This window comes from Ursus arctos, unplaced genomic scaffold, assembly GCF_023065955.2.
Source record: "Ursus arctos isolate Adak ecotype North America unplaced genomic scaffold, UrsArc2.0 scaffold_36, whole genome shotgun sequence".
NCBI lineage: Eukaryota > Metazoa > Chordata > Mammalia > Carnivora > Ursidae > Ursus > Ursus arctos.
The window spans coordinates 26962169-26985930 of NW_026623050.1; the positions used below are offsets into that span (position 1 = coordinate 26962169).

At 49.8% G+C, this 23762-nt stretch overlaps 1 long non-coding RNA gene across 1 annotated transcript; it reads left to right on the forward strand.

The window, feature by feature from the left end:
* Positions 1-1377: 1377 nt before the first annotated feature.
* On the forward strand, positions 1378-22263 carry LOC113269704 (uncharacterized). The gene is made up of 3 exons (XR_003321547.4): positions 1378-2344; positions 8916-9814; positions 21920-22263. It is a non-coding gene; the product is annotated as an uncharacterized LOC113269704 (long non-coding RNA).
* Positions 22264-23762: the final 1499 nt, after the last annotated feature.

Below are 23762 nucleotides of genomic sequence, written 5' to 3' on the forward strand. Positions count from 1 at the left end.
CTTATTCCTGTCTTCAGATGAGAACCCCGAGGTTCATGCATACTCAGTAGGTTGCTCAGGGCTCTCACATGGAGGCAAGTGGCCTCACCTGAAAGCTCCTCCTCACCTTTAAAGCCATAGTGATGAGGTTGGGGAATATACGTGAGGTTCAGTGGGGTGGAGTCCGGAGCCGACGACCAAGAAAGAATTCTTGAGGCGTCTTTGGTGGTTTATTAAAGCACGGGGACAGGACCCGTGGGCAGAAAGAGCTGCTGCACCGGGGTTGTGAGGAATGGCCCATTATATACCCTCAAGTTGGGAGGGGGTTAGGGATAGCGTAAGTCTCTAAGGAATTTTGGAAGCAAGGTTTCCAGGACCTTGAGGGGGCTAGCTGTTGTTGGGAAAAGGTCATTTATCACTGTCTAATAAAACCTGAGTCATGAGACCCTTCAGATGTATATCAGTGGGCCATATGCTTGGGGGATGATTGCCAACACGCATCTTGGGGGGTTAGAGATAAAGGAAGTTTCCAAAGGAATTTTCATATGTTAAAGTAGACTTACAGAATCTTGGTGGAAGGGAGGGGGTCAGGCTAGGACTGCCTTTTGCCCCCAGCAAAGTATTAACATGGAGGCAGCTGAGTTCCTAGGGGAATGTCACCCTGCCTGTTTCAAGGACTTGTCAATGGGCTGCAGGTAGTAAGGACTGTTTCTTTGTCCTTTAGGGCAGCCAGGGGTGCCTGAGGAATGTCACATACATCCCATTGGGGGGGGGGGGGGTTGCAGGGTATCAGCTTCTGCTTTGTCCTCAGCTTGCCTTCCGTTCCCTCATCAACAGCACGTTCTGGAATATTTTCCCCTAGCCTTTCTTTTCTTAAGCAAGCATTTTTCATTTCGATGTGATGTGTGGGCCCCTACTTTCAAACACATGAAAAATTCAGTTTTGCTTGTCCCTTTTTTTTCTCCATGTAACTTTATCATAGAAACAGTTTTCCAGGGCGCCTGGGTGGCTCAGTCAGTTGAGTGTCTGCCCTTGGCTCAGGTCATGATCCCAGGGTCTTGGGATCGAGTCCCACATCAGGCTCCCTGCCCTGCAGGAGTTGGCTTCTCCCTCTTCCCCTCCCCCACCCTTTCGTTCTCTCAACCGCGCTCTCTCTCTCTGTCTCTCTCAAATAAAATCTTTAAAAGAAAAGAAGAAAGGAACACCTTTCCAGGTAGTTTTTAGCCTTGGAGCATTCATTTGGTGGTTGGCACGCTATTAGAACGGCTTTGAGAGAAATTCCTTCCAGGTGAAGATTTGTCTTGGCAAACCTTTTTTTCACCAAACCACTCTCCTGATTGCCCACGAGAATGGAAGCTTTTGAAAATAAGGATTTTATATTTTGAAGAGCCAGGATCACATGGGAAATAAAAAAAGAATGATCGTTCTACAGTTATACACAAACCCAGAAAGGGGGAGCCAAGGGTCTGTGCGGGCTGCTTGGAGGCAGGGCCTGGGAGAGCCCCCAGCTCGCTCTGCAGGCTGGAGCAGGGCAAGGCTGTGGGAAGCCGAGCAAACAAACAGGACAGATAGAGACAGGCCCCAGGGAGACAAGGGCAGGCCATGGAGAAGAGGCAGGACTGGATTTCTGGCCACGGAGACGGGAGCAAAGACCATGTTTGCTTTAAAACCCTAAGCAGTTATGAAAATTCCCAATTCCAGATGGTAAGAGTCGGCAAACCTCTTTTATAACCTCTGCTTCAGGTGAAAAGGACAAAACCCACCTTCACATGTTTCTGGCCCAAGTCTTGCCTTTTTCATTTCACAATAGATTCATTGACCCACACTGGTGTCTGTGGGTGCGTGAGGACGGCAAACAGGGACGTTCACACGACAGAGTAAACAGCTCTCCCTGCAAACTGGGATCCCTCTGTTTTCTTTCAACTGAAGGATTTGGCTTCCGGTGGGCGATTAGCCCCAGCCCTCCACCAAATGTCCTGGGTTTTCTCCCTTTCGTATTATGACCCTCTGCTTTTTTGGCTGAAGAATAAAGGAAGGAAAAATCTGAAATGCTTTCTCTAACTCTCAAAAAGCCTTGATTCCTACAGGGGAGAATTAAAAACAAAGCACGCTTGGACTTTCAGCCGAAGTGGCAGCAATATCTCAGCTACAGAATCTGCAGGTGAAGGACGGAGTGGGAGAGTCTGTTTCTCGTTAGAATTCTTGGCAAAGCACTTTGAGCCACATCTGGAAAAGAAGGGAGAAGGACTGTCGGTGAGGTTTGTTGGATAAGCCCGTTTCCCCCATCGCACGTCTGTTGGCTTCAACCTCTCAAGGTCACCTGGGACCAGGTTTCCAGTCCCTCTGCAACCCCCTTCATGTGCAGGTACGTAATCTGGGTATATTGCGTCTGAAGTGGAGAATCCAAATAAGGAGAACCCAGTTCACTCTCATTTTTCTAAATGTCAATTGAAGTTCTCCTGCAGACAATCCCACTTCCACAGATGCAGTGAATTCCAAGGGGAAGGGCCAATAATAAGGATACCTTATATTTATTTGTGTGGAATTACAGTTTTCAGGGTGATTATCTTAGCCATTGCTTTCACCTGAACATCACGCCATTTGCATGAAGTAGCAGATCTCCATTTTACAGATGGAGGAAAAGCAAAACAAACAAAAACAAAACCCTGAGGCCCAGAGAGGGTGGGTGACTCCTACAAAGTTTCACAGCCAGTGGGAGCCAGAGCTGGGGCTAAGAATCTGATCCCTACCCACCATAGCGTATTATAGATAGACTACAAGTTATCCCTGCTTGGAGCAGCCTCTCCCCAGCCCCCACCTCGTCCCCTTAACCGAATGTCTCAGATCTTAAATGCCACTTCCTCTGGGAAGCCCTCCCTGATTGAGCCTCGCCCTCACATTAAGTTAGTTCTCCCTGTTAGCACCCTGTGCACTTTTTCTTTACGGCACTTATCACAAATTTGAATTATAGTTTGATATAATTATTTGCTTCATGTCTTCCTCTCTGGCAAGACCATAAGCCCCTGTGGACAGAAACTGTGTCCAGTCTTGGTGATCACTGTGAATGAGTAACACTCCACTCAGCACAGTGCCTGGGACATGACACTCCCCCCACCTCCCACCCCCCACCCACCTACACACAAAATGTTTGTCAGATAAATGAACAAATGAATAAAAAGTTGCCCAACACAGTGGTGAAGGCTGAACCCAGACCAGCGTCCTAACTTCCTTGGTGAGCTAGCCAGGAAGGGATTTCCCAGGGAAATTGCTGGAGATTCTCGACAAGACTGTGAGAAATCCTTGGCTAAACATTGAGAGAGGTCCAGAAAGGTTAGAGAGGCTGGAAGACTGAATTGTGCAAGATTTCTGCCTCTCTCCAGACTCGGGAGCATCAGAGATAAATAGACCGGAGTGCCTATAGAAGTTAGTTCATGTCCCACGGGTCATTTCTAGCTCCCATGCTCTTGCGTTCTGGGGGACCTTTGCTGCTTCCTGGGCGGATACCTGAGGGCATACTCAGTTGGAGTAATGGGCTGGCTCTTCCTGGCCTTGCCTGCCACTCCTGTGGCCTGGGAGAGCTCTCGCACCTAGCTGGCCAGAGTCAAAGGGTGGTCATAGCACACATCAGCCAGGTCATATGGGCAAAGAGGCCAGAGAGGGCGGAAGGACTGGTCTGAATAGTGGCAGAGCTCGAACCAGCATCTGGGACTCCTATTTGTCTGATGGTCTCTCCACTGCCACTCAAGCCATCAGAGGATGTGCCCAGCCCTTGGCTTGTGCTCAGTGCTGCCTGTGCTAGGTTCCTAAGGGGAAACAGAAGTTCTTGAAAATGAAATACACAAAGAAGAAACATACAAAATAAGTGTCAGGTATGGTCCGTGCTGGGTCACGTTCGGTTAGGCCACAGAGAAGCAGGTTTGGTGAGAGAGGGGGTACGGGAGAAGGGGGCAGTGAGGGTCCTGAGAACCACACATCCCCTCCCTCATCAGCGAGCAAAATCCTGTTTCCTGCCCTATTTGGGGGCTGTATTGTTTCCTTGCTCATCTAAAGGGCTCAGCAGAGCATTCCCTGCCTACCCCCAAAAGGCACAGGGAGATAAATGATTAAGAGGGGATATCTGATGACAGACCAACCTCCCCCAAGAAGTCCGGGGGAGCTGCCTAGCATCCTCAAGGACTTCGGTTGGGCTGCTGTGACAAAATGCCTTAACCAACAGACACTGATTTCTCCATTCTGAAGGCTGAGAAATCCAAGATCCAGGTGCTGGCGGTGTGCTGCCCTGTGAGGGCGAGAGCCACCTTCTCACTGTATCCTCACACGCAGAACGAGAGGAGCACGCTGGTTTCTTCCTCTTCTTCTAAGGGCAGTAATCTCATCAAGGGCACTAATCTCACCCTCCCGACCTCACCGAAATCTAATTACCTCCCAAAGACCCCACCTCCAAATACCATCACACTGGGGCTGAGGGCTTCAATGTATGAATGGGGGTGGGGGAGGAGACACATTCAGTCCTAAGAGCTTAGAAACCCTTCTTGGAAAGAGCCAGGATATTGACTGCTCACTGGTCAGAGAAGGCAGTACGTCCTGAGGGGCCTCATGGCCCCCATGGGCTCAGGCTCCAAAGAGGCACAAGGAAAGCAAGTCTAAGTGTAGTTTGCTACGTTCTGCCCAGCTGTGCGGGCTTGCTTGGCCAGTAAGGTCAAGGACCCTCCTTACCCTCTTACCTTTTACAGATTAATACCCATGCCTGAGTAAAAGAGGACTCAACTCTGAATACTGGGCTTGATTTTTTTTTCTTTTTCTAAATGAAATATTCAACAAGAAAATTTGGGGCCAACTTGAATATACAGACTTTTAGGAATAAAGATGGAAAAGTCAAATATTAGTCATGATAGTTAACTTATTATGTACACCAAATTTTAAAACCACATGTCCTATAAAATAACAGAGAAAGATTGCTTGTTTCCTCTCTTGCATCTCATGAAACAGTTTGGTTCAAAGCCCTCAGGCTTATCTTCAGCATCACTGTCTTCATCAGGAGAGCTACTCTGAGTTCTCCCCACAGTCCCCCAGAGTCCGTCACCTCTAATTACTACGTTTTTGGAGATCAAGCACTTTTTTGAATTCATGTTTGTTATTGTCACTGGAAATTTATTCTGAGCCACAAGTACCCCCTTGCACAACCCATCATAAGACAAACTTTCTAAGTTTCCTGTATGAGCATATATATGACTTCTATGACATAACCAACCACAGTACCATTGTGATCAACGATCCTTAAAAGTTTGCACTGTGGGGTATCTGGGTGGCTCAGTTGGTAAAGCGTCTGACTCTTGATTTTGGCTCAGGTCATGATCTCAGGGTCATGGGATCAAGCCCCGTGTTGGGCTCTGTGCTCAGCGGGGAGTCTGCTTGGGATTCTCTCTCTCCCTTCCTCCCTTCCCCCCTCAAATAAATCAGTACATCTTTAAAATATAAAAATAAAATAAAAAGTTTCTGGTACTCAAATCTGTGAAGGCCTTGTCCCAGGAGAAATTCGTACGTTTCTATTCATTTCTTTGCTTCCTCTTTAACGAATTCTGTCAAGTGATCTCCTTACCAATCTAAAAATAACATTTACAGAATTCCTTTGGGGACTTTGTATATTCTCCAAATAGTATTTTGTTATTCAAAAATACAATCATTGAGAGAACACCCTGTAACTAAGAGCTTATCTCGGGCCACTCCCTCTTTTCTGAAAGATAATTTTAGGGAAGTGGTACATCCACAGGACCTTTGGAAAAAGTGTTACTGTCTAATTACTTAAGTCCTTGTTGCCTTCCAAGAAGATTGATGCTAGAACTCCCTAGATGCCAGTAGGGTCTTTCAGACGGCAGCTTCCGTCAGGGGACCTCGCTGCTTGACTGAGCCATAGTCTGCCACTGCTGAGCTGAGCCCAGTCTCTAGCCCACCCAGTGGCTCAGGAACGTGCTTATGTTTAACAGAGGCAGAGGAGACCAACGTGAGCTGGACAATGTATCTTTCTGGAATATTATTAGCCTATGCCAGACTGTATACGATGTGATTTCTGAAGTTCCGTCCGGGCACAGGGGTATCTCTGCTTGGCGTCATCGTTGTGAGGTTCTGACACCAACTGCGATATGGGTACTTATCCCCCCACCAACCAATTCTCTGACACCAGCTGGGTGTCCCACAGTTCACCTCAACTCTGACTCTGTCTACTGGGAGTTTGCATCAGATGCCCCATAGAGGTTCAGTTCCATAGGACTGGCCTCCCCTCGACTTCAGACACCAATCGCAAATCCAGATTATTACCTGTGTCTCTGACTGACTGCCTATAGATCAGAGGTTCCCATGACCCCTTCTTTGGGTTCATTTAATTTATTAGAGCAGCTCATAGAACTCAGAGGGACATTTCACTTACTAGATTACCAGTTTATTATAAAAGAATAAAATTCAGAAACAGCCAGATGAAAGAAGGAGAGGGCAAGGTATGGGGAAGGGAGAGCAGCTTCCATGCTCTCTGAGCACGCCACCATCCCTAAATATCCACAGGTTCACCAACCCTGAAACTCTCTGAACTCCTTTCAGGATTTTATGGAGGCTTCATTGCATAGGCATGATTGATTAAATCGTTGGTGATTGAACCCAATCTCCAGCCTCTCCTCCCTCCTGATGTCAGGGGTGGGATTAAAAGTTCAAAGCCTCCAATCACACGCTTGGCTACCCAGGCAACCATCCCCCATCCTTAGGATACCTAGAGACTTTCCAAAAGTCACCTCTTTAACATAACAGGAGACACCTTTCTGGCTCTCAGTGCAAGAAATCCCAAGGGTTTTAGGAACTCTGTGTAGAAACAGGGATGAAGACCAAATAGATATTTCTTATCATAAATCACAAAAACACAAGTTATTTATGAAATTTTTACATAATCCTGGGAAAACTCTCTTAATCAGAAGATTATGGGTAGAATAATAACAAGTACAATGTCTGTTTATTAAGTACCTTCTTCTATTGAGTACTCACAGTATGGCAAGCAATATGCAAAGAACCTTAAATGCAGTATCTTGCTTGTTTTCTTTTTCTAGCATCTTGTATTGAAATGTTAATTCATTTATTTTCATTCTTGTTTTTCCAGTAAGGTAGTTTAAGGCTATACATTTACCTCTATATACTGCTCCATCTGCATCTCACGAGTTTTATGTAGACCTTCCATGGTTGCTCAAGTCTAAATATTTTATAATTTTTGTTAAGACTTTCTATTTAGTCTACAACATATTTAGGGGTATGTTCATTTCTAATTTAATAGCATTATGGAGAGAAAATATAATTTGTGGGGCACCTGGGTGACTCAGTTGGTTAAGCGTCCGACTCTTGATTTCAGCTCAGGTCATGAGATTGAGCCCTGCGTTGGGCTCTGTACTAGGCATGGAGCTTGCTTAAGATTCTCTCCCTCTTCCTCTACCCCTTCCCCTCTGTCCCCTCAATATATACTATAAATTATTTCAAATTTGTAGAGACTTCCTTTGCTAAAATTGTCAACTTGCTTGAAAAGGATATGTACCTCCATTCAAATGCAGGCTTGCACACATTTGTACTGGGTCAGGTTTGCTAAATTAGCTCTTCATATCTTACATTTCTTTCCTCTTTTTTGGCTGCTTGATCCATCAACTCCTGATAAAAGTATATTAAAAGTATTTTACTATAAATATGAATTAATCAACTCCTATAAAGCAAATTATAAATTTACTCTGTTAAATGAATGCAAATTCATAATTATTATATATTCTCAATGGGATGTTGCTTTTATAATTATTATCTTCGCTTATTCCTAATAATGTTTTGGTCTTAAATTTTATTTGGTCTCATATAAATATTGTGAGACATGTATATTCGTTTCCTAGAGCTGTGTAACAAATTACCACAAATTGGGTGGCTTAAACCAATGAAAATTTATTCTCTCACAGCTCTGAAGACTAAATGTCAGAATCAAGGTGTTAAGAGGGCAGTGCTCCCTCCAAATCCTGTAGGAGAGGACCCTTCCTTGCCTCTTCAGCTCCTGGTAGCCTCCAGCATTCCGTGGTTGTGGTGCTATAACACCAGCCTCTTGCCTCCATTGCCACGTGGCTGTCTTCCTCTGTGTCTGTGTCTCTCCCCTTGTTATACGGGCACCGGTCACATTGGTCGAAGGGCCCACCCTACTCCAGTCTGACCTCATCTTAACTAATTACATCTGCAATGACTATCTCCAAATAAGGTCACATTCTGAGGTACCAGCAGTTAGGACTTAAACATATTATTTGGGGGTCACAATTCAACCTGTAACAATATTTTTGGTTTGCACTGGATGGGTATGTCTGTTTCTGACATCTATTTCCTTCCTTCCTTCCTTCCTTCCTTCCTTCCTTCCCTCCCTTCCTTTTTTTTTTTTTTAAGGTTTTATGTATTTGACAGTGAGAGAGAGAGAGAGAGAGCGCGCACAAGCCAGGAGAGCAGCAGAGGGAGAGGGAGAGGAAGAAGCAGGCTCTCCATGAAGCAGGGAGCCCAGTGCGGGACTCGATCCCAGGACCCTGGGATCATGACCTGAGCCGCCGAAGACAGACGCTCAACCGACTGAGCCACCCAGGCACCCACTGGCATCTATTTTCAATCTTTTTTGTGGTTTTGCTTTAGGTGTACCTCATAAATGTGTTCATTTGTTTAACCTAATCAAATAGTCTTTTGATAGGTAATCTAGGTAATCTGCTCACATTTATTACAGTAACTAATATATTTTAACAAATTTCTGCCATATTTTGTTTTCTGTTTATCAACCCCCCCCCTTTTTTTTGCTTCTTTTTTTTTTTTTTTCTGTCTCCTTCCAGTTGTCTTAACCCAGACTTCCCCCCAGAATCAGAGTCTCAGATAAGGGCTTGTCTGCCGCTTGTTTATTTTAGGAAATGATTCAAGGAATAGGAGCAGAGGAGGCGGCTGGGAAGAAGGAAACAGGATGAAGAGAAAGCTAACTGCCATCCCGCTGGGGACCCCGGGAGGAGGTATGTAGAATCCATGGCAGGCTCGCCCGCAGACATGTTAATGCTGTTTTTTGAAGGCATCTGTGTCATTTTCATTTCCTGTCTATCATACGTGCTGGCATGTGTCTGGAGCGGGGGTGTGCCTCACCATAGCGCCACCGCCTTGGCTGTCTGTCATTCAACTTTCACACAACCCCATGAGGCACTTGATCTTCTCTGTTCTAGAAAGGAACACGTTGAGGCTCAGAGAGGTGACATCCCTGGCCTGAAGTCATGCGGCTAAACAGTGGAGCCAGAAGGCAAACTTTGGTCTATTTGACTCCACAGCCATTTCTCTTAATCTTGATCTCTGCCACCTTACGTGGTCCTGGGTGTGCGCTGAGGCTAGCCCTCATTTACCTGAGTTTCAGTGTCGTGTCTCTCAATCTCATCGTGCAACTTTTCCACAAAGAGGAACAACAATGCAACCAAGTACTAAATGGTCTCTGTGTGAGTTCGAACCCGTCTCTGTCCACACGGCAGTACTCTAGAGAGACTGAGAATTACGGAAGTCAAGAGATTTCGTAACCTTTACTCAAAGAAGGACTTTTATTTTTGTTTTTTGTTTGTTTTTGGCCCACAGCTCTACCTACTCCCCAAAGAGTATGGATTTCTAAGTAAAGCAGGTAATTATTGACTAAGGCAGGGACTACTGTGATTGAGAAATGAACCATGTCTGTCTTTCTTCTGCAAGCTCACTGGAAAAGAATGTGAGGTATTTTTCCCTCTTCCTCTCCAGAGGCCCTTGCGTTTCGGACGGCTGGGCTTCTCGTGCCCCAGGGGTAAGTTAGAGGCCTTGCTTGGGTTTTTCTAAGGGTCTGGAGACTTCATGCTAATTCTTAGAGATGGAGAGGCCTGGGGAGGGAACTGGGGCTCAGAGGTCATTGAGGGCTGGCGGGACGCCTGCCTGCTGGGCCTCCACCAGCACCCTGGAGGTGGCAGGGCCTTTGGGGAGTGGCTAAGTTGGGGGAGGGAGATGGCTAGGGACTGGACACCCCCTAGGGCCTTTGAATTGGGGAGGATGCTGTGAGTAGCAGCAGGATTTAACTGGCCCACCAGGGCTTGGACAATGAGCAACTTAGCACCGACCAGAATGGACCTGATCAAGGTTCTGCCAAGGTTCTTGAAATCCCCAGGGGTCTGGAATCCTGAAGGCCTCAGAGTTCTGCATGGCAGCAGAGTGAAGGCCTGAAAAGTGGCTGGGATTGAATTTTCTGAGGTCCTTGCAGGTGGGTCTTAGTATGACTTAATTTAATTTAGAAAATTCACGAAATGTGTCACAGAACACATTCCCAAGTGTTGTGGAACAATTTATATCAGTTACGCTAATAATGACCAAATCCTGAGGGGAATTTTTCTAACATAGTTGGGAAAACAGGTCTTACTTTTTTTAATCCTTTGGAAATGGTTGATCAATACTTGACAGGATATAACTATTCCAAGCCCTTCTTCTGGTAAAAATGCCCTCTATTCTGGTAATTTAAACTCCAAATTACCTCCAGATGAGGCTTTAAAAACACCCTGGAATTAAATCCACACCCAGTGGAGTTTCTGTGGGAACCTTTGCTGACTCCGGGGACGGCCTGTGAGTCTTTGAAAGGCCGGGATGTGGACTGTGCTAGAATTGAGACTTGGGGCCCCAAGAACCCTCCTCTACATGACTCAGCGGGGCCGCCGGCCCTGGAGGCTTGCCCAGAGCTCAACGTTCATGGCAGCGTGTAGGAGGAGGCCCTGGGGAATACCTCCGGAATCTCACAACCCTTTCTCACCTACCCTCATCAGACCGAAGAGGCAGGACACGGGAGTGGGGGCCACTGGGCAGGAGGCTGGGCCCAAGGGTTGGGGGGCAGCCAGTGCGAGCATCGGTGTACCTGTGTCTGTGTGTCTGTGCACCTCTGTGTCTGGAGAGTGTCAGGCTGGATGTGTGTCTGTCTCTGTGTGTCTCTATGACAGTGTGTGTGTGTCTCTGCATGCGTGTGTCCATGGGGGCCAGGAATGCATTGAATCAAGTCTTAGTTTTCTAAGCAAGGTGGTTCACAGGACCGGTGGCCTGATTTCTCCTTCGGGAAGCCACCTCCAGGAGGTGCAGACCACCTACAGCCCAGCGAGAGGCTGTGGGCAAGGAAGGCAGGGAGGAGTAGACTGGAACTTCTTCTTCTTTTTTTTTTTTTTAAGATTTTATTTATTTATATGACACAGAGAGAGAGAGCACAAGCAGGGGGACCTGGGAGAGAGAGAAGCAGGCTTCCCACTGAGCAGGGAGCCCGATGTGGGGCTTGATCCCAGGACGCCAGGATCATGACCTGAGCTGAAGGCAGACGCTTCACCGACTGAGCCACCCAGGCACCCTAGCCTGGAACGTCTGCGTGGCTGAGAGGGAGGAGGAAGAAGGAGCAGGAAGGAGGGTGAGGAGTGAGAGGAGCACACCCTTGGCAAGGGGCTGGGCAAGCCCAGGAGCCACAGGCAGGCCAAACAGCTCTCAAAATACACACAGCTTCCAGAAGAGGAGCCAGGATTCTTCCCCCCACGGTCACACTGTCCCCTGCTTCCCTGTCCTGCCGTCGGGAATACAGGAAGAACACATTTATTTTCCAGGAACTGCTTTGGTTAGGCACTGGGCTGGGCACTTTCTGTTGCCATCTCCATGTGCTGGCTCACTGTGACTGGTGCCTTGTGGTCCCCATCTTAAAGACAAGAACTGAGGCTCTGAGGGGTAGGTGGGTTGCTCAAGGTCACCGGCTGATGGGTGTCAGAGCTGAGGTGAACCCGTGTATGCTAAAGGCTGGAGTCACTCTGTCACCCAACAGCCCTCTGCCTCTGGGTTGTCCTCTCTCTGCGTGTGGATACACACTCCCTCTCGCACACATGCGTGTTGGGCCCTTTACGGAGGGTGACAGCCCAGATCACCAGGGTTTCCACATGACGGTAGTCTCTGTTTATGATACACACACACACACACACACACACACACACACACACCAGCACAACAACACAACATTAGAACTCGTGAAAGTAAGCCATGCTTTTACACCCCTCTCTTCCTTCTGGGTATGGGCGGGGGGGAGATTCTAATTAGTGTAGGTTTAAGAACATGAACTTTGGAATCAGACAGCGTGGAACTTGAATCGCCATTTAGGAGCTCTGTGACCCTGGATGAGTCAGTCAACTTCTCTACGCTCCAGTTTTCTTCGTCTGAAAAATGGGATAATAGTAGTTACCTCGTCGGCTGTTGTGTGGATTAAATGAGGCAACACGTATGCACGTACCGCAATTGGCAGCCAATAATCACTTAATAACTGGGAGCTGTAATTATTTCTAATAATCATGGCAGCGGCAACATAACCAACCCACGTATCTGGATGATCACAAAAAACAAGGTGACTTCGGTTCTATGCAGGAACAAGGAAGGGACAGCTGTGTTGTTGATAAAACCAGAGAGAAGGAGGAGGTGAGCAGCCTGCTGACTGTCCTGGAAGAGGGAACGCACAGATGTCAGGGACCTCTAACCTCGAGGTGGAAAGTTCTGGCATGGATCTGGATGCATGTTCTAATTTTCACCTCTTCTGCTCTTGGGAGTGTTACTGGGGCATGCCAAGGGCTGGGCGTTGGCGTGGATAGGACAAGTGTGACCCACAATAAGGGCTGGAAGCCAATACTAGGAGGGAAAGCGACGGGCACCAGGTGCCAGAGTGTGTCTGTTCTGTGTCCCAACACCTGTCAGCTGGGAATTCTGCACGTCATCGGTGCGATGGGGGGTGACCAGCCCAGAGCGAAGACCCTACCATAGACCAGCAGTGGCAACAGTCAACACCACTGGGTCTCCAGGGGGTGCATTTGTAGTGGTTTTATTGTCTCGAGTAACAAAAAAGATTCATGAACATTGAAAAAGGTATATTAAAACAGGGTAGAGAAAGTATGAAAGTAAAACAGTGATATGGAGATAGAGATACACACATATAAACTTTTTATTACAGAATTTTTCAAACGCACACAAAGTCGTAGGAATAGCATGGCGAGTCCCATGTACCCATGACCTGCCGTCGGCAACCACAATAGTGCGTGAGAGTCCCAGTTAAAGCAGCGTGGCTTTGACAGCTCTCCGGAATGCTAATGAGCCCCAGCGTTCCATAACGCAAATGTGTTCTGTCTCCTGATATCCAAGCACTGGAAATTACTCCCCATCTCCTTCCCCAACTGTCTTGAGCATCTATCTGAAAGAAGTAAGAAAATGATAAGTTAATTTACCCCAAATCATACAGAAAACTCAACCAGTGCCTGAAACATAGGTGTTCCATAAGCGCTGAAGTAATAATAATACCAGAAGAAGAGTTCATGTTTATTGAGCACTTACTATGTGCTCGCTCCCCGAATTCCCACACCAGGCCTGTAACATGGATCCTATCTTCATCCCTGTTTTACCAATGAGAAACTGGACACAAAGAAGTTCAGCCACTTGCCCAACTCCACACATCCCGATCAGAGCAAGAACTTAGACCCAAGCATTGTGGAGTCCAGACTCTGTTTTCTTAATCAGGTGACCCCTGAAACAAAGCCCGACGTGGGCAAAATGATTCCTGCTGGGAAAGATGAGGATGGCGAGCAAGTTGCTTGGACTGAATGCTGCTGTGGGACCAGGCACTGGGTTAACTATTCCCCTATAATGTCTCACAAACCCCTGCCACAGAGCCTGTAGTCCTCATTAGGAGATGACATTAGCCTTCTTCCTGAATGAGGAGGCCTCCTGGTTTCCTCAGTGCCAGGCCTTGGGTGCGATTCTGTATTTAGAAAACAAAACAAAACCTTGTGTGTAAATCTGCATAGAGAAAAGTCTGGAAAAATATCCACCAAATATCAACAAGTGCTTATCCTCACCCACCCACAGAGGAAGGGTCAGGGGGGCGCTAGGGGCTTTTCTTTTTGTTAATCTCTATTTCCTAATCTCTCTACAATGAATTCTTTGTGTTACAGGGAGTGAAGGAAGGAAAGAAGGGGAAGAGGAAAAAAAGAAAGGGAGAGAAAATAGTACTCCAAAGCCGCCCTCAGCGGGCTGGGGCTGGGGCAGGAGGGCAGGAGGGCAGGAGGGCAGCAGGGCAGCAGGTGCAGCAACTGGGAGCATCGGACAACATGAGATGGGCAGCCCCAGGGGACCGCAGGCTCAGGTTAGGCCTAGACTGGCTTTAAAGGTCATGGTGCATGGGTGCACACGTCCTCAATAGGACCCAGGGGACACCCAGAGGGCATGGCAAGTCAGCTTGTGTAAAATATGCGGTGCAGCTCCGCTAAGGTTTCTGGAGGGGCCGGCTGCCATGGGAAGCAGCTGCCCTTGCCCTCGCCCTCGGAGGCTTCCAGGCCCACGCACATTTGGCAGGTCCTCCCAGAGCCGGGGCTGTTTATTCTCAAACGCTGCATCTTTGGGATTAAAAATAACCCTCGGGCTTGGCTGCATTCTCCCTGGCCTGGGGGCAGAGATGGGCTATGCTCCCAGTCTGGACATTTTCAGCCAGGATGGCGTTGACCCCCCTCCCCCCATTCCCCTGGCCAGTTAGCCACACCCCCGTCATGAGCACTCGATGAACACGGGAAGAAAGCAGTGTCCACCAGGTCACAAAACAATCTCAGCAGAACAGCGACACGGATGCCACTAAAACGGCAATGGAGCTATCTTCAGAGAAAATGACAGGCCCTTCACGGACTATTAGGCACCATTTAAATGTAAGTTCTGCGGTGGCCTGAGGAGAATGTGAAGAGGGCCCAAGCCCGGCTGCCCCCACACGTGTCCAGCAGTTTAATCCCACCATTAGAATTGTTCCTTTCTGATGAAAAAGGGAGCTTACCAAAGTCCCCTGTTAGAACTTCTGGGAGGGTCAGTGCTAGGGACTGAAGGTAAGGCCACCTGAGGTTGGGCAAGATTATTGTGATTGTAAAATCTTATGAACACTGGACCTCCCTCCATTCTGATCCTTGTTGCCACGGCTGAGGACCCCCAGGTGAGTAGAGCCCATCTCCCTGCCGCGGGGAGAGGCCCCAAGAGGTGGAGGCAGCCGTGATTAGAGCCATTGCTCCCCCATTATCGCCAGCCGGGGACCCCGGGGGCTCCTTGGCTCTCAGGACCCTGAGGAGGGTGGAGGCAGGAGCCACGCTGGAGGAGAGCCCAACTCTGGAGATCTGGAGGATGGCGGCTTCGAGGCCAAGGACACACCTCACTGCCTCACAGTTTCACCTGTGCCCATCCTGCTTCCCAGACAGTGGGGGAGGGATGGTGCTGGAGCAACCCATCCTGTGTTTGTGGTGACAGAAAGGGTTCACCTGGAGTTCCAAGTGCAATTGTGTCCTGATGCTGCCGGAAGTGCCCTATTGAGAAACAGGGCGTGATGGATAGTTGAGGGCTGCCATCGGCACCAGATTAGGGCAAGAGGAGACATGTGTTTCAAGCGTTGGCCATCCCTGCCAGGTCCCCACCTGGAACCGCACAGTGAAGGTCATGATGGCAGTGGCCCCGTGGGGGAGGGGAGCCGGGGGGTGCAGATCACAGCCAGACACTCCCTCCCTTGATACCAAGTATCAAGACCATCGCTCAGACAGCCTAATGGTGTGGAACCTGAGAGAGTCACCTTTCCCACCAGAGAAATGAAGTCACGGTGCTCATCCAGTGCCCGCTGAGAGCCCTAGGAGAACCCTGAGGCATGCCATGGGTTAAGGAAGCAGTCAGGACCTCGCAGCCATGTCCGTCTTTAGTCGCTGATGCTTTCTGGAGAATCAGTGTGGAGAAGGAATGGGATGTACGAGATGGCGAGAAAGGGCTCCAAGTGATGAAGCCAAAGGAACCCCTCGGGATGAGTGGGAGGGCTCCGTGTACTCTCGGGAGGTGGCTCTCCTGGCCCCTGAGAGTTTCTGGAAGGCTGGATGGGGAGGAAGAAGAACTCTTAGGTGGATAGGACAACTCCCATAGCCCCAGGACTTGGGGGTTCTCATGGGGAAAGCGGGGGGCTGAGTAGCAGCATGTGTGGCCCAGCAGTCTCCCGGCCTGCACCCTAGCAACTGTATTCTGGGCATCCCTGGCCCAGCCTGGCTTCCCCCCCTCCTTCCCCAGCAGGGCTGCCTGCAACTTCAGAACACTTCTTTGCCTCTCTTGCTTTCCTTTCTCAAGCCCCGAAACTCACTTCCTCATGCCTTTAATATGATGCCCTCAGCTCCTTTTTTATTATAAAGACCAAGCCAGGACACCACCCGCTCCCCCCTGCCCCTGCCTGCCCGGGCTTTCCTCTTTTCTCCTCTGTTCCTACATCCACCTTCTCCATCTGCTACTGTGGTGGAAAGTTTTCCCCTCTGTTTCAAGGACGTTTCTGCATCTTCCGTCCCATAAACCTGCTGTTCCCTCCTCCAGGATTTTCCAGCTCTTTCTCTCTAGAGACACCACCCTGCTTCAGAGAGCTCCTGTGACAGGCTGCCGCCTTGCACCTGGGGCCTTCAGAGCCACCTACCAACACCTCCCTTCCCCTCATTGCCAAATACAGCATGTCCCTGGCTTGGTTGGCTACTTGCTTGCTTGCTTGCTTGGTTGATGGATTGATTGCTGCCAGAGCCACCTCCACCTTCCCGCCCCTCCCGCCCTGACTCTGCCTTGGAGCCCCAGCACAAAGGGTTCCTTATCATCAAGCCCTGGCCTCTGGCCAGCCCTGGAGTCTCTTCCCTCCAGCCCACAGACGGCTCACCTGCCTTTTCCCCACAGTTCCCATGCCCTGCATGACCTCAGGCACCCAGGTGTTCCTGGAATTCTGAGCATGACTCAGAACGGACAGCTCTGTCACTCTACAGTGAGAGGCCTCAGCTTGTCACAAAGCCTCTGTTTCCTGGGTCAAATGGTGATAATCACACCTGCCTCACAAGGTAAAGACAAAATAGAATAATAAATGTAAAATGCTTAGCATAGTGCTCGACAACATTAAGTGTTCAGTAGATAGTAATAATTACTGTCTTAGAGAGCTAATGCATACCTTTGGTTACGGGCAGCTCACCACCTCATTAGGTAGCCAGTTCACTGTCGACGTCACTCTGATTTTGAGCAAGTTTTCCCTTATTTCTTTAACGGATACAACATAGTACAATGTTCAAAGCACTCCTTAAGCGCTTTACAAATTTCAACGATTTTGACCCTCATGACAACACTACGAGGTAACCGCTTTTACAGATAAGGGAACTAAGGCACAGAGAGACGAAGTAACTTGCCCGAGGTCACAGAGTTGGTGAGTGACAGAGCCAGGAATTGAACCCAGAACCCTTGTTTTACATTATACACAGCTGTGTGTTGGGTCAAGTTTAATTAAAAGGACATAAATTAACGCCTGCTCGTGGGAGCGCCCTGAAGTAACACAGAACAGTCCCCATACTGGCTTCAGTAAAGTCCAGACGCTGCATCTGATTTATCTTTGTTTCTTCCTTCCTTCATTAAATAAGCACTTACGGAATATCTAGTACATACCTGGCGATACGGTGCCTGGAAGCACCGTGGTGAACGAGACAAGCTTGGTCCCTGATCTCCCATTGCTGCTCGTGCCTTTCAGCCTGACAGTGCCTGGCACACAGCGAAGTTCTAAGGACTAGAGTGGGCCCAGTCTCTGCATAAAAGCCCCCCATTCCTGGTGGCCCCAGTGATCCCTTTCTCCAGAGGGGTTATGGCAGGAACACAAAGTTCCACTAGACGGCGCTGTTCAGTAGAGATGCCTTGAAGAGGCTCTCCCATGCAACAAGGGATATTTGAAGGGCGGTGTTGATGTTGTTTAGGGAATCCTGGAGGTTTTAGAGATGGAGGGAATCACTTGCATGTTACCAGAGAGACCCTTGAGCAGAGCCAAGTCCCCTGAGTCCAGCGCACTGATGACCACAGCCAACTTGCTGGGTCCTGGGGGAACTTGCTGGGAGGCACTGGACTCCCCACTTGGTTCCTGACCAACCAGCGATGTCCCCTCCCTCTCCATGCCTGCCCTAAGGGCACCTCTATCCCCATCCCCAAAGTCTCTCAGCCAAGGCTGAGACAAAGGTCTGGTGGAAGAAACACCTGACTTCAGGCTTGGAGAAGCTTGGGATAATGGGGTAAGATGAACCTGCATAGTACAGCCATAACCTTTGGCATAATCTTTCCTACGGGCTAGAAATCTACAAGTTAGCGTGTACCTTCAGTGTCTGAGTCCTAATCAAATAGCAAATAGGTAAGTCAAACACAGGGGAGTCCTCTGGAGCATTAAATAATTATTGTGTGGTGCTGTTTAACAAAGCCCACGTATATGGCTTTGAAAGGACGTACTGTGCTCTCTTTTGCCTATTTCTAAGTTCTGGATAATTTTCTCAGCAATAGCATGGCTGTCTTGTGTATTATTTACTTATTCCCAGTCACAACCTATTAGCATAAAAGCCCCAGGAAGGCATGAACTGTGTCAACCTGGGTGACCACTGGGTGACCACTGGGTGACCACTGGGTCCCCAGATTCTCCTTCAGTTCCAGGTGCCAAGTACGTGTTCAATACATATTTGTTGAGTAAAGAAAATAAGACATAATCAAAAGCTGTGCTTGGAGACAGAAGAATAGAGGTTACTAGGGGCTAGGAGTGTGAGGAAGGGAGGGTTATTTTTCAGTGGGACAGAGGTTCAGTTTGGGATGACGAAAATGTTCTGGAGATGGATGCCGGGAATGGTCACACAACAGTGTGAATGTGCTTAACGTCACTGAGCTGTACCTTTAAAAATGGTTAAAATGGTAAATTTTAGGCTATGTATACTTTATCACAAAAAAATGATATAATAACAGCCTCTCATCAGTCAACAGCTCATTCTCTGCCGACCCTGCTCTGAGCACCTTCTGTATATTAAATCCTGTCCTTCCCCACAACTCTGTGTATAGGCATTTTTCACTATTTTCATAGCATAAGTAAAGGAATGAGGTAGAGAGAAATAAAACAACTTGCCCAAAGTCACGCACCTAGTTAATGGTAGGGTTGGAATTTGAGACCAGACAGACTATGATCCTAAGCATGGGTACATTTATGGTCCAGGCTATCCATGCTGTGTGATCCTCTAAGAAGGAGCAATCTCCTTGTCTAGAGAAGTCTAGGAGGTCTTCCTGGAGGAGCTGGAATGTGAGCCGGGTACTATCACACAGAGGTGCCAGATCAGTTTGCCCTCTGCAGTGGTTGCTACCCTTGACTCATTCCTGACTCCAGCTCACTGTTGCTAGCGCTTTCCTCTAAAGCCCAGAACCTACCAAAAGTAGCAAATGTGTTGTGGGTGGGCTCCGGAGGGGCCTCCTTCTCTTGCTTCTCATTTAGGGATAATGAGCAGAACTCACTGGAGTGGCCAGCAATGCTGGCAGCACCTGCATTCAACACGTGCGCCCCCCCCCCCACCCGCTGCCCCCACCACGCCCTGCCCCATTCCTCTACAGCTGCACAGTAAGATTGCTCTGTGTGCTGCTGGGCCCCAAGGACCAGGGTCGGGCACGCCGCGCTTAAATACTTTATTAGCCGGACAATACCATGCATCTGGCCCAGCCCAGCAGCCCACAGGGGCCACACCTGCTCCCGGGGCCTGAGTGAGAAAGGTAGACGTGTGCTCCCGAGCGTGGGTTATTCTTCTCTTTCTGACCCAGGCCAAAGAGGCAATTTCACTGCAGGGGGTTCCAAACTGGAGCTCTCAAAATACTGATTCTGCTACTGCAGCTATTGGACTGCGCAGACCTGCCCCTGGAGTCAGACAGTTCCGACCCATGCAGAACACAGACTAGTCTAAACCCCAGGCACACATCCTAGAACAAAAGGACAGGAGCGTTGGAGCATGGCTTTCATTGCAAGGTATGTGGTATTTCTGTGTGCACAGAGGTGAGGGAGCCCCCCCCCCATTCTAAAAGATGGTGCCTTCTCAGCCACTCCGACCTACACGGGGGGAACCCACCTCCCACGGCTCCCTGACCACCAACCTCTTATAAGCAAGTCTGGAGAGGGCCTGTTTCTGCTGGGCGGACAAAGGTTCTCTGGGGATGGAGGGGGAAGGTCTCAGGGCCCCCACAAGATCGATTATTTATTTATTTAAGCATGCGGGCCCAAGGGTGGGGGAGGGGCAGAGGGAGAGAGAGAACCTTAAGCAGGCCCCAGGCTCCAGGTGGGACTCGATCCCACCACCCTGAAGTCCTGACTGAGCCGGAGGCCCAGCCCGCGCAGCCCCCGGGCGCTCCTCCCCCAGGATTTTAAAGGAGAAGGGTGTTGAGCAAGCAATTTCCGTGAGGCAGAGTTGGTAAAATGAAGGATTTGCGGGTCAAATGTTATTTTCCGTTCTACGTACAGTGGCTCTTTCCCTCCAGTGGAAATAGTGAGGCTGGCGAAGACGCAGGTTATTGTCGTCCATTCTGTCTGCTCGGGGCGGCGCACCTGCCTTTCGGAGAGTCACTAGCGCAACGCAGTCCCTGCCTGGGGGGGGGTCGCTGCGGCCCCTCCTGCCGCGGGGGAGCCCGAGCTGCCCCGAGCCTGCGGACTGCGCCCCGGCCGGGCTCCCACTAGGGCGGGGGCACCGCTGGCAGCCCCGGGCTGGGGAAGCGCTCGGCCGTCGCGGGTTCGTCCCCCACGGGCCCCGCTCCCTTCGCGGCTCCGGAAGAGTAACCCGCCGGTTCCTCGTTTGCAGATGAGAAACCGAGTCACGAAGCCAGCGCCCTTCCTGGCTTCTTCGCAACAGAAACCGGGCCGACCTCTTCACTCCCTTTTCTTTCAGGTCACGGGACAGATGGCCATTCGCCCTCCCACCGCCGTCAGGGACCCACTGGCTGGGGCTGGGGTGCTAGTAACATTCCCGGGAAGCACCCCAGCAAGATGGAGAATGTGGGGGCGGGAAAGGCTTCTCACCACTGGAAATCCCCAGGAGGTTGGGAGGCTGCGGCCAGGGGACGGCGGAGTGCCTGGAACGGGCCTTCGGGCCACCGGGAGGGATCTCGGCGGCGCCCCTCTGAGCCCACAGAGCCGTGGGTCTGGTGCTCTGAGACCCGGCCGCTCAGTCCACAGAACCGCGGTCGCTCCTGGGGTGGAGGGACCGACTGGCAAGGCATCCAGCTCTGCTCTGGGCCCGAGACCGTGCCCTGCGGGTGCTTCATAATCCCCGGAGAGCTGACTGGGGGGGCCTGCAGCCCCGAGGACTAGGGCATGAGCAGCTGGGGGATGCCTTCCTTTCCACCCCTCAGTCTTTGAATCTGAAGTTGGGCGAATAGACCTGAGTTTTCCACTCACAGAACGAGCATTCAGTGCCAGTCCTCTGTGCTTGGCCAGACTCTCCTCGGTACGGACACTGGGGCCCATGAGGGAACACATACGCTGGTCTTGTACCCCAGTCCCTGAGGCCTCACTCTCTGTGAAGAGGTTACTGCGCTGCACGGAGAGGTTCAGTCGTCCACCTGCTCGGTTCCCCCTCAGCCCAGGCTTCCCTTAGCTCTTAGAGCCTTAGTGACAGAACTCAAGGTTTCGCTCTTAGCACAAAAAGCAAACACAACTGAGGAAGAGGCTTGTTGACTCTTGGGGTCAGGAAGTACATGTGTTCTAGAAAGCTAAGGTCAGAGGAAAGCAGGGCCCGTTTGTTTGGTTAAATGCTCTGCTGCCTCTGCCCTGGCGTTCTTTTTTTTATTTTTTCTGTAAGATTATTTGAGAGAGCACTTGCGAGCAGGTGTGGGGGTGGGTTGCAGGGGGAGAGGGACATGCAGACTCGGCGTAGAGCCTGACGTGGGGCTCCATCTCAGGACCCTGAAATCATGACCTGAGCCAAAACTAAGAGCTGGACCCTTAATGGACTGAACCACCCAGGGACCCGTGTCCTGGTATTCTTAATAATTATATCTTTCAATTTGTGTTTTGCAAGTGAAGCCTGAAGGACAATGGGGAATGCCTGTGAGCAGAGGAGATGTGAGCCCAGGAGAGCCTAGCAGTGTGCATGTGGCTGTTCCTTGCTACTCCACATGCCCAGAACATTCCAGCTGCCCCGTGGACACAGGATTCTGGGGGACAACGCATGGGAAGCCAGCAGGACTCAGTGTGAGTGCAAGGTAAGCGTCTTATGTCTGGGACACTGAAAACCCCAAGAGGCCATGCTTTCCAATCGAATCAGAACTTGGCTTCAGATGCAGAAAGAAGGCAGTGATGTTCTAAGAAGCAGGAATGCCCAAGGAAGTCGTTCCTTCCCTTTCTCACCCGTGTACTTCCCTGTTTGAGCCAACGACTCATGCTGAGGATGATTTGGCAATTCCACATACAAATTAAGTACTCTCATCTGCATGTGAAACTAGCATTGCACTACATTGAGACCGGTAAAATTAATACAAATAATTTAGATTTTTAATCTTTCTTAACTTAAAATGACATTAAATAGCAAAAAAACCATACCCCAAACAAAAACCCTCAAGACCATCAAGAGGTAGACACTGGGAGAAAGGAAGGTCTTCATATTTTAGTTCCCTTAATGGTACTTTTTCCTGCTTTTTGAGTGGGGGGTCCCTTGTTTTCATTTTGCATGAGGTGTTGCAGTTTATGTAGCTGGCTCTGGAGGCAAAGCTGGGGTGAAAATCTTGCTTGGTTGCTTAGGCAACTGTGGGCAGCTCTTCAACGACTCCAGTTCTAGTTTCCCTTCTGGGAAGGGGGGGAAGTACTTTCAGAGTTGTGGAGGGTTACGGTGAGTGTTAGGACAGCCACACCTTGTTGGCCCTTGGACCAGACAGGGCGCTGGGCTCAGTGCTTCCCTGCTTGATCTCCTGTCTTCCTCAGAACAACCCTGTCAGTGGGTGTATCGTCCTCGACACTGGACTTCTGTGGTGTTTGGGCCCCAGCAGTCATTCACACTCTCTTCTGTTCTGGGGCCAATCTTGGTCTTGTGTAGTTTGGTGAGACGGTTTTGTATTCTTTTTTAGCCACAGGGCAGCTGCGTGACCCCAAAAGCTCAGTCAGTTCTGTCTCCCAGATCTGTGCTCTTGAGGGGGCCTAATCCACCCCCAACCTGGATGCGACCTTGGTCGGTTCTAGCTTCTGGGATATCTGAGTAACTCAGGGGCCTGAGGTCGCTGAGCCCGAGTTTCTGTACGCCTTCCCCTCATTCTGTGACCTACCTACATCCAGCCCCCCAAGTCCTCCTTTGTTTTAGTGAACCAGATGCCAGATGTTTCTGATGCCAACAACCCCAAACCCTCAAATGCTTGCTCCTCCTTAGTTTTTAGATGAGGAAACCAGGCCCAGAGAGGTAAAGTAATTTGCTCAATGCCCCACAGCCAGTGAGTCACAGAGCCAGCATTTGAACCCAATAATGTTAGGATGCATGACTCTTACCTTCTTCTGTCCCTAATATGAGGTGCCCAGTGCAATGCACTGGGTACTATGAGCTCCTTTCTACCCATCTGTGACACACTGGCTGCCGCTCCAGGCACGTTGCCTCTCCAGTGCCCTCAGGTCACAGATCCTCGCTCTGCGGGTCCTCACAGAGAGGAAGGAAGGGAATGGGACAGGAGGTTCCAGACCTGCACCCCGTGTGGGAAGCTGACCCAGCCTCCAGCAGAGGAGGCCTTGCCTGGACTGTCTTGAGGTTGAATGTTCTAGGCTGAGCCCTCTCTTTAGGGCACCAGGAGCCCCAGAGGAAGTCAGAGCCCCCACCCTAGCCCACCGCAGGCTGGCTTTGTGGCCCTTTGGGCTCCAGTGGGAGGGCAGGCCCTGTGTGGCTAAGGAG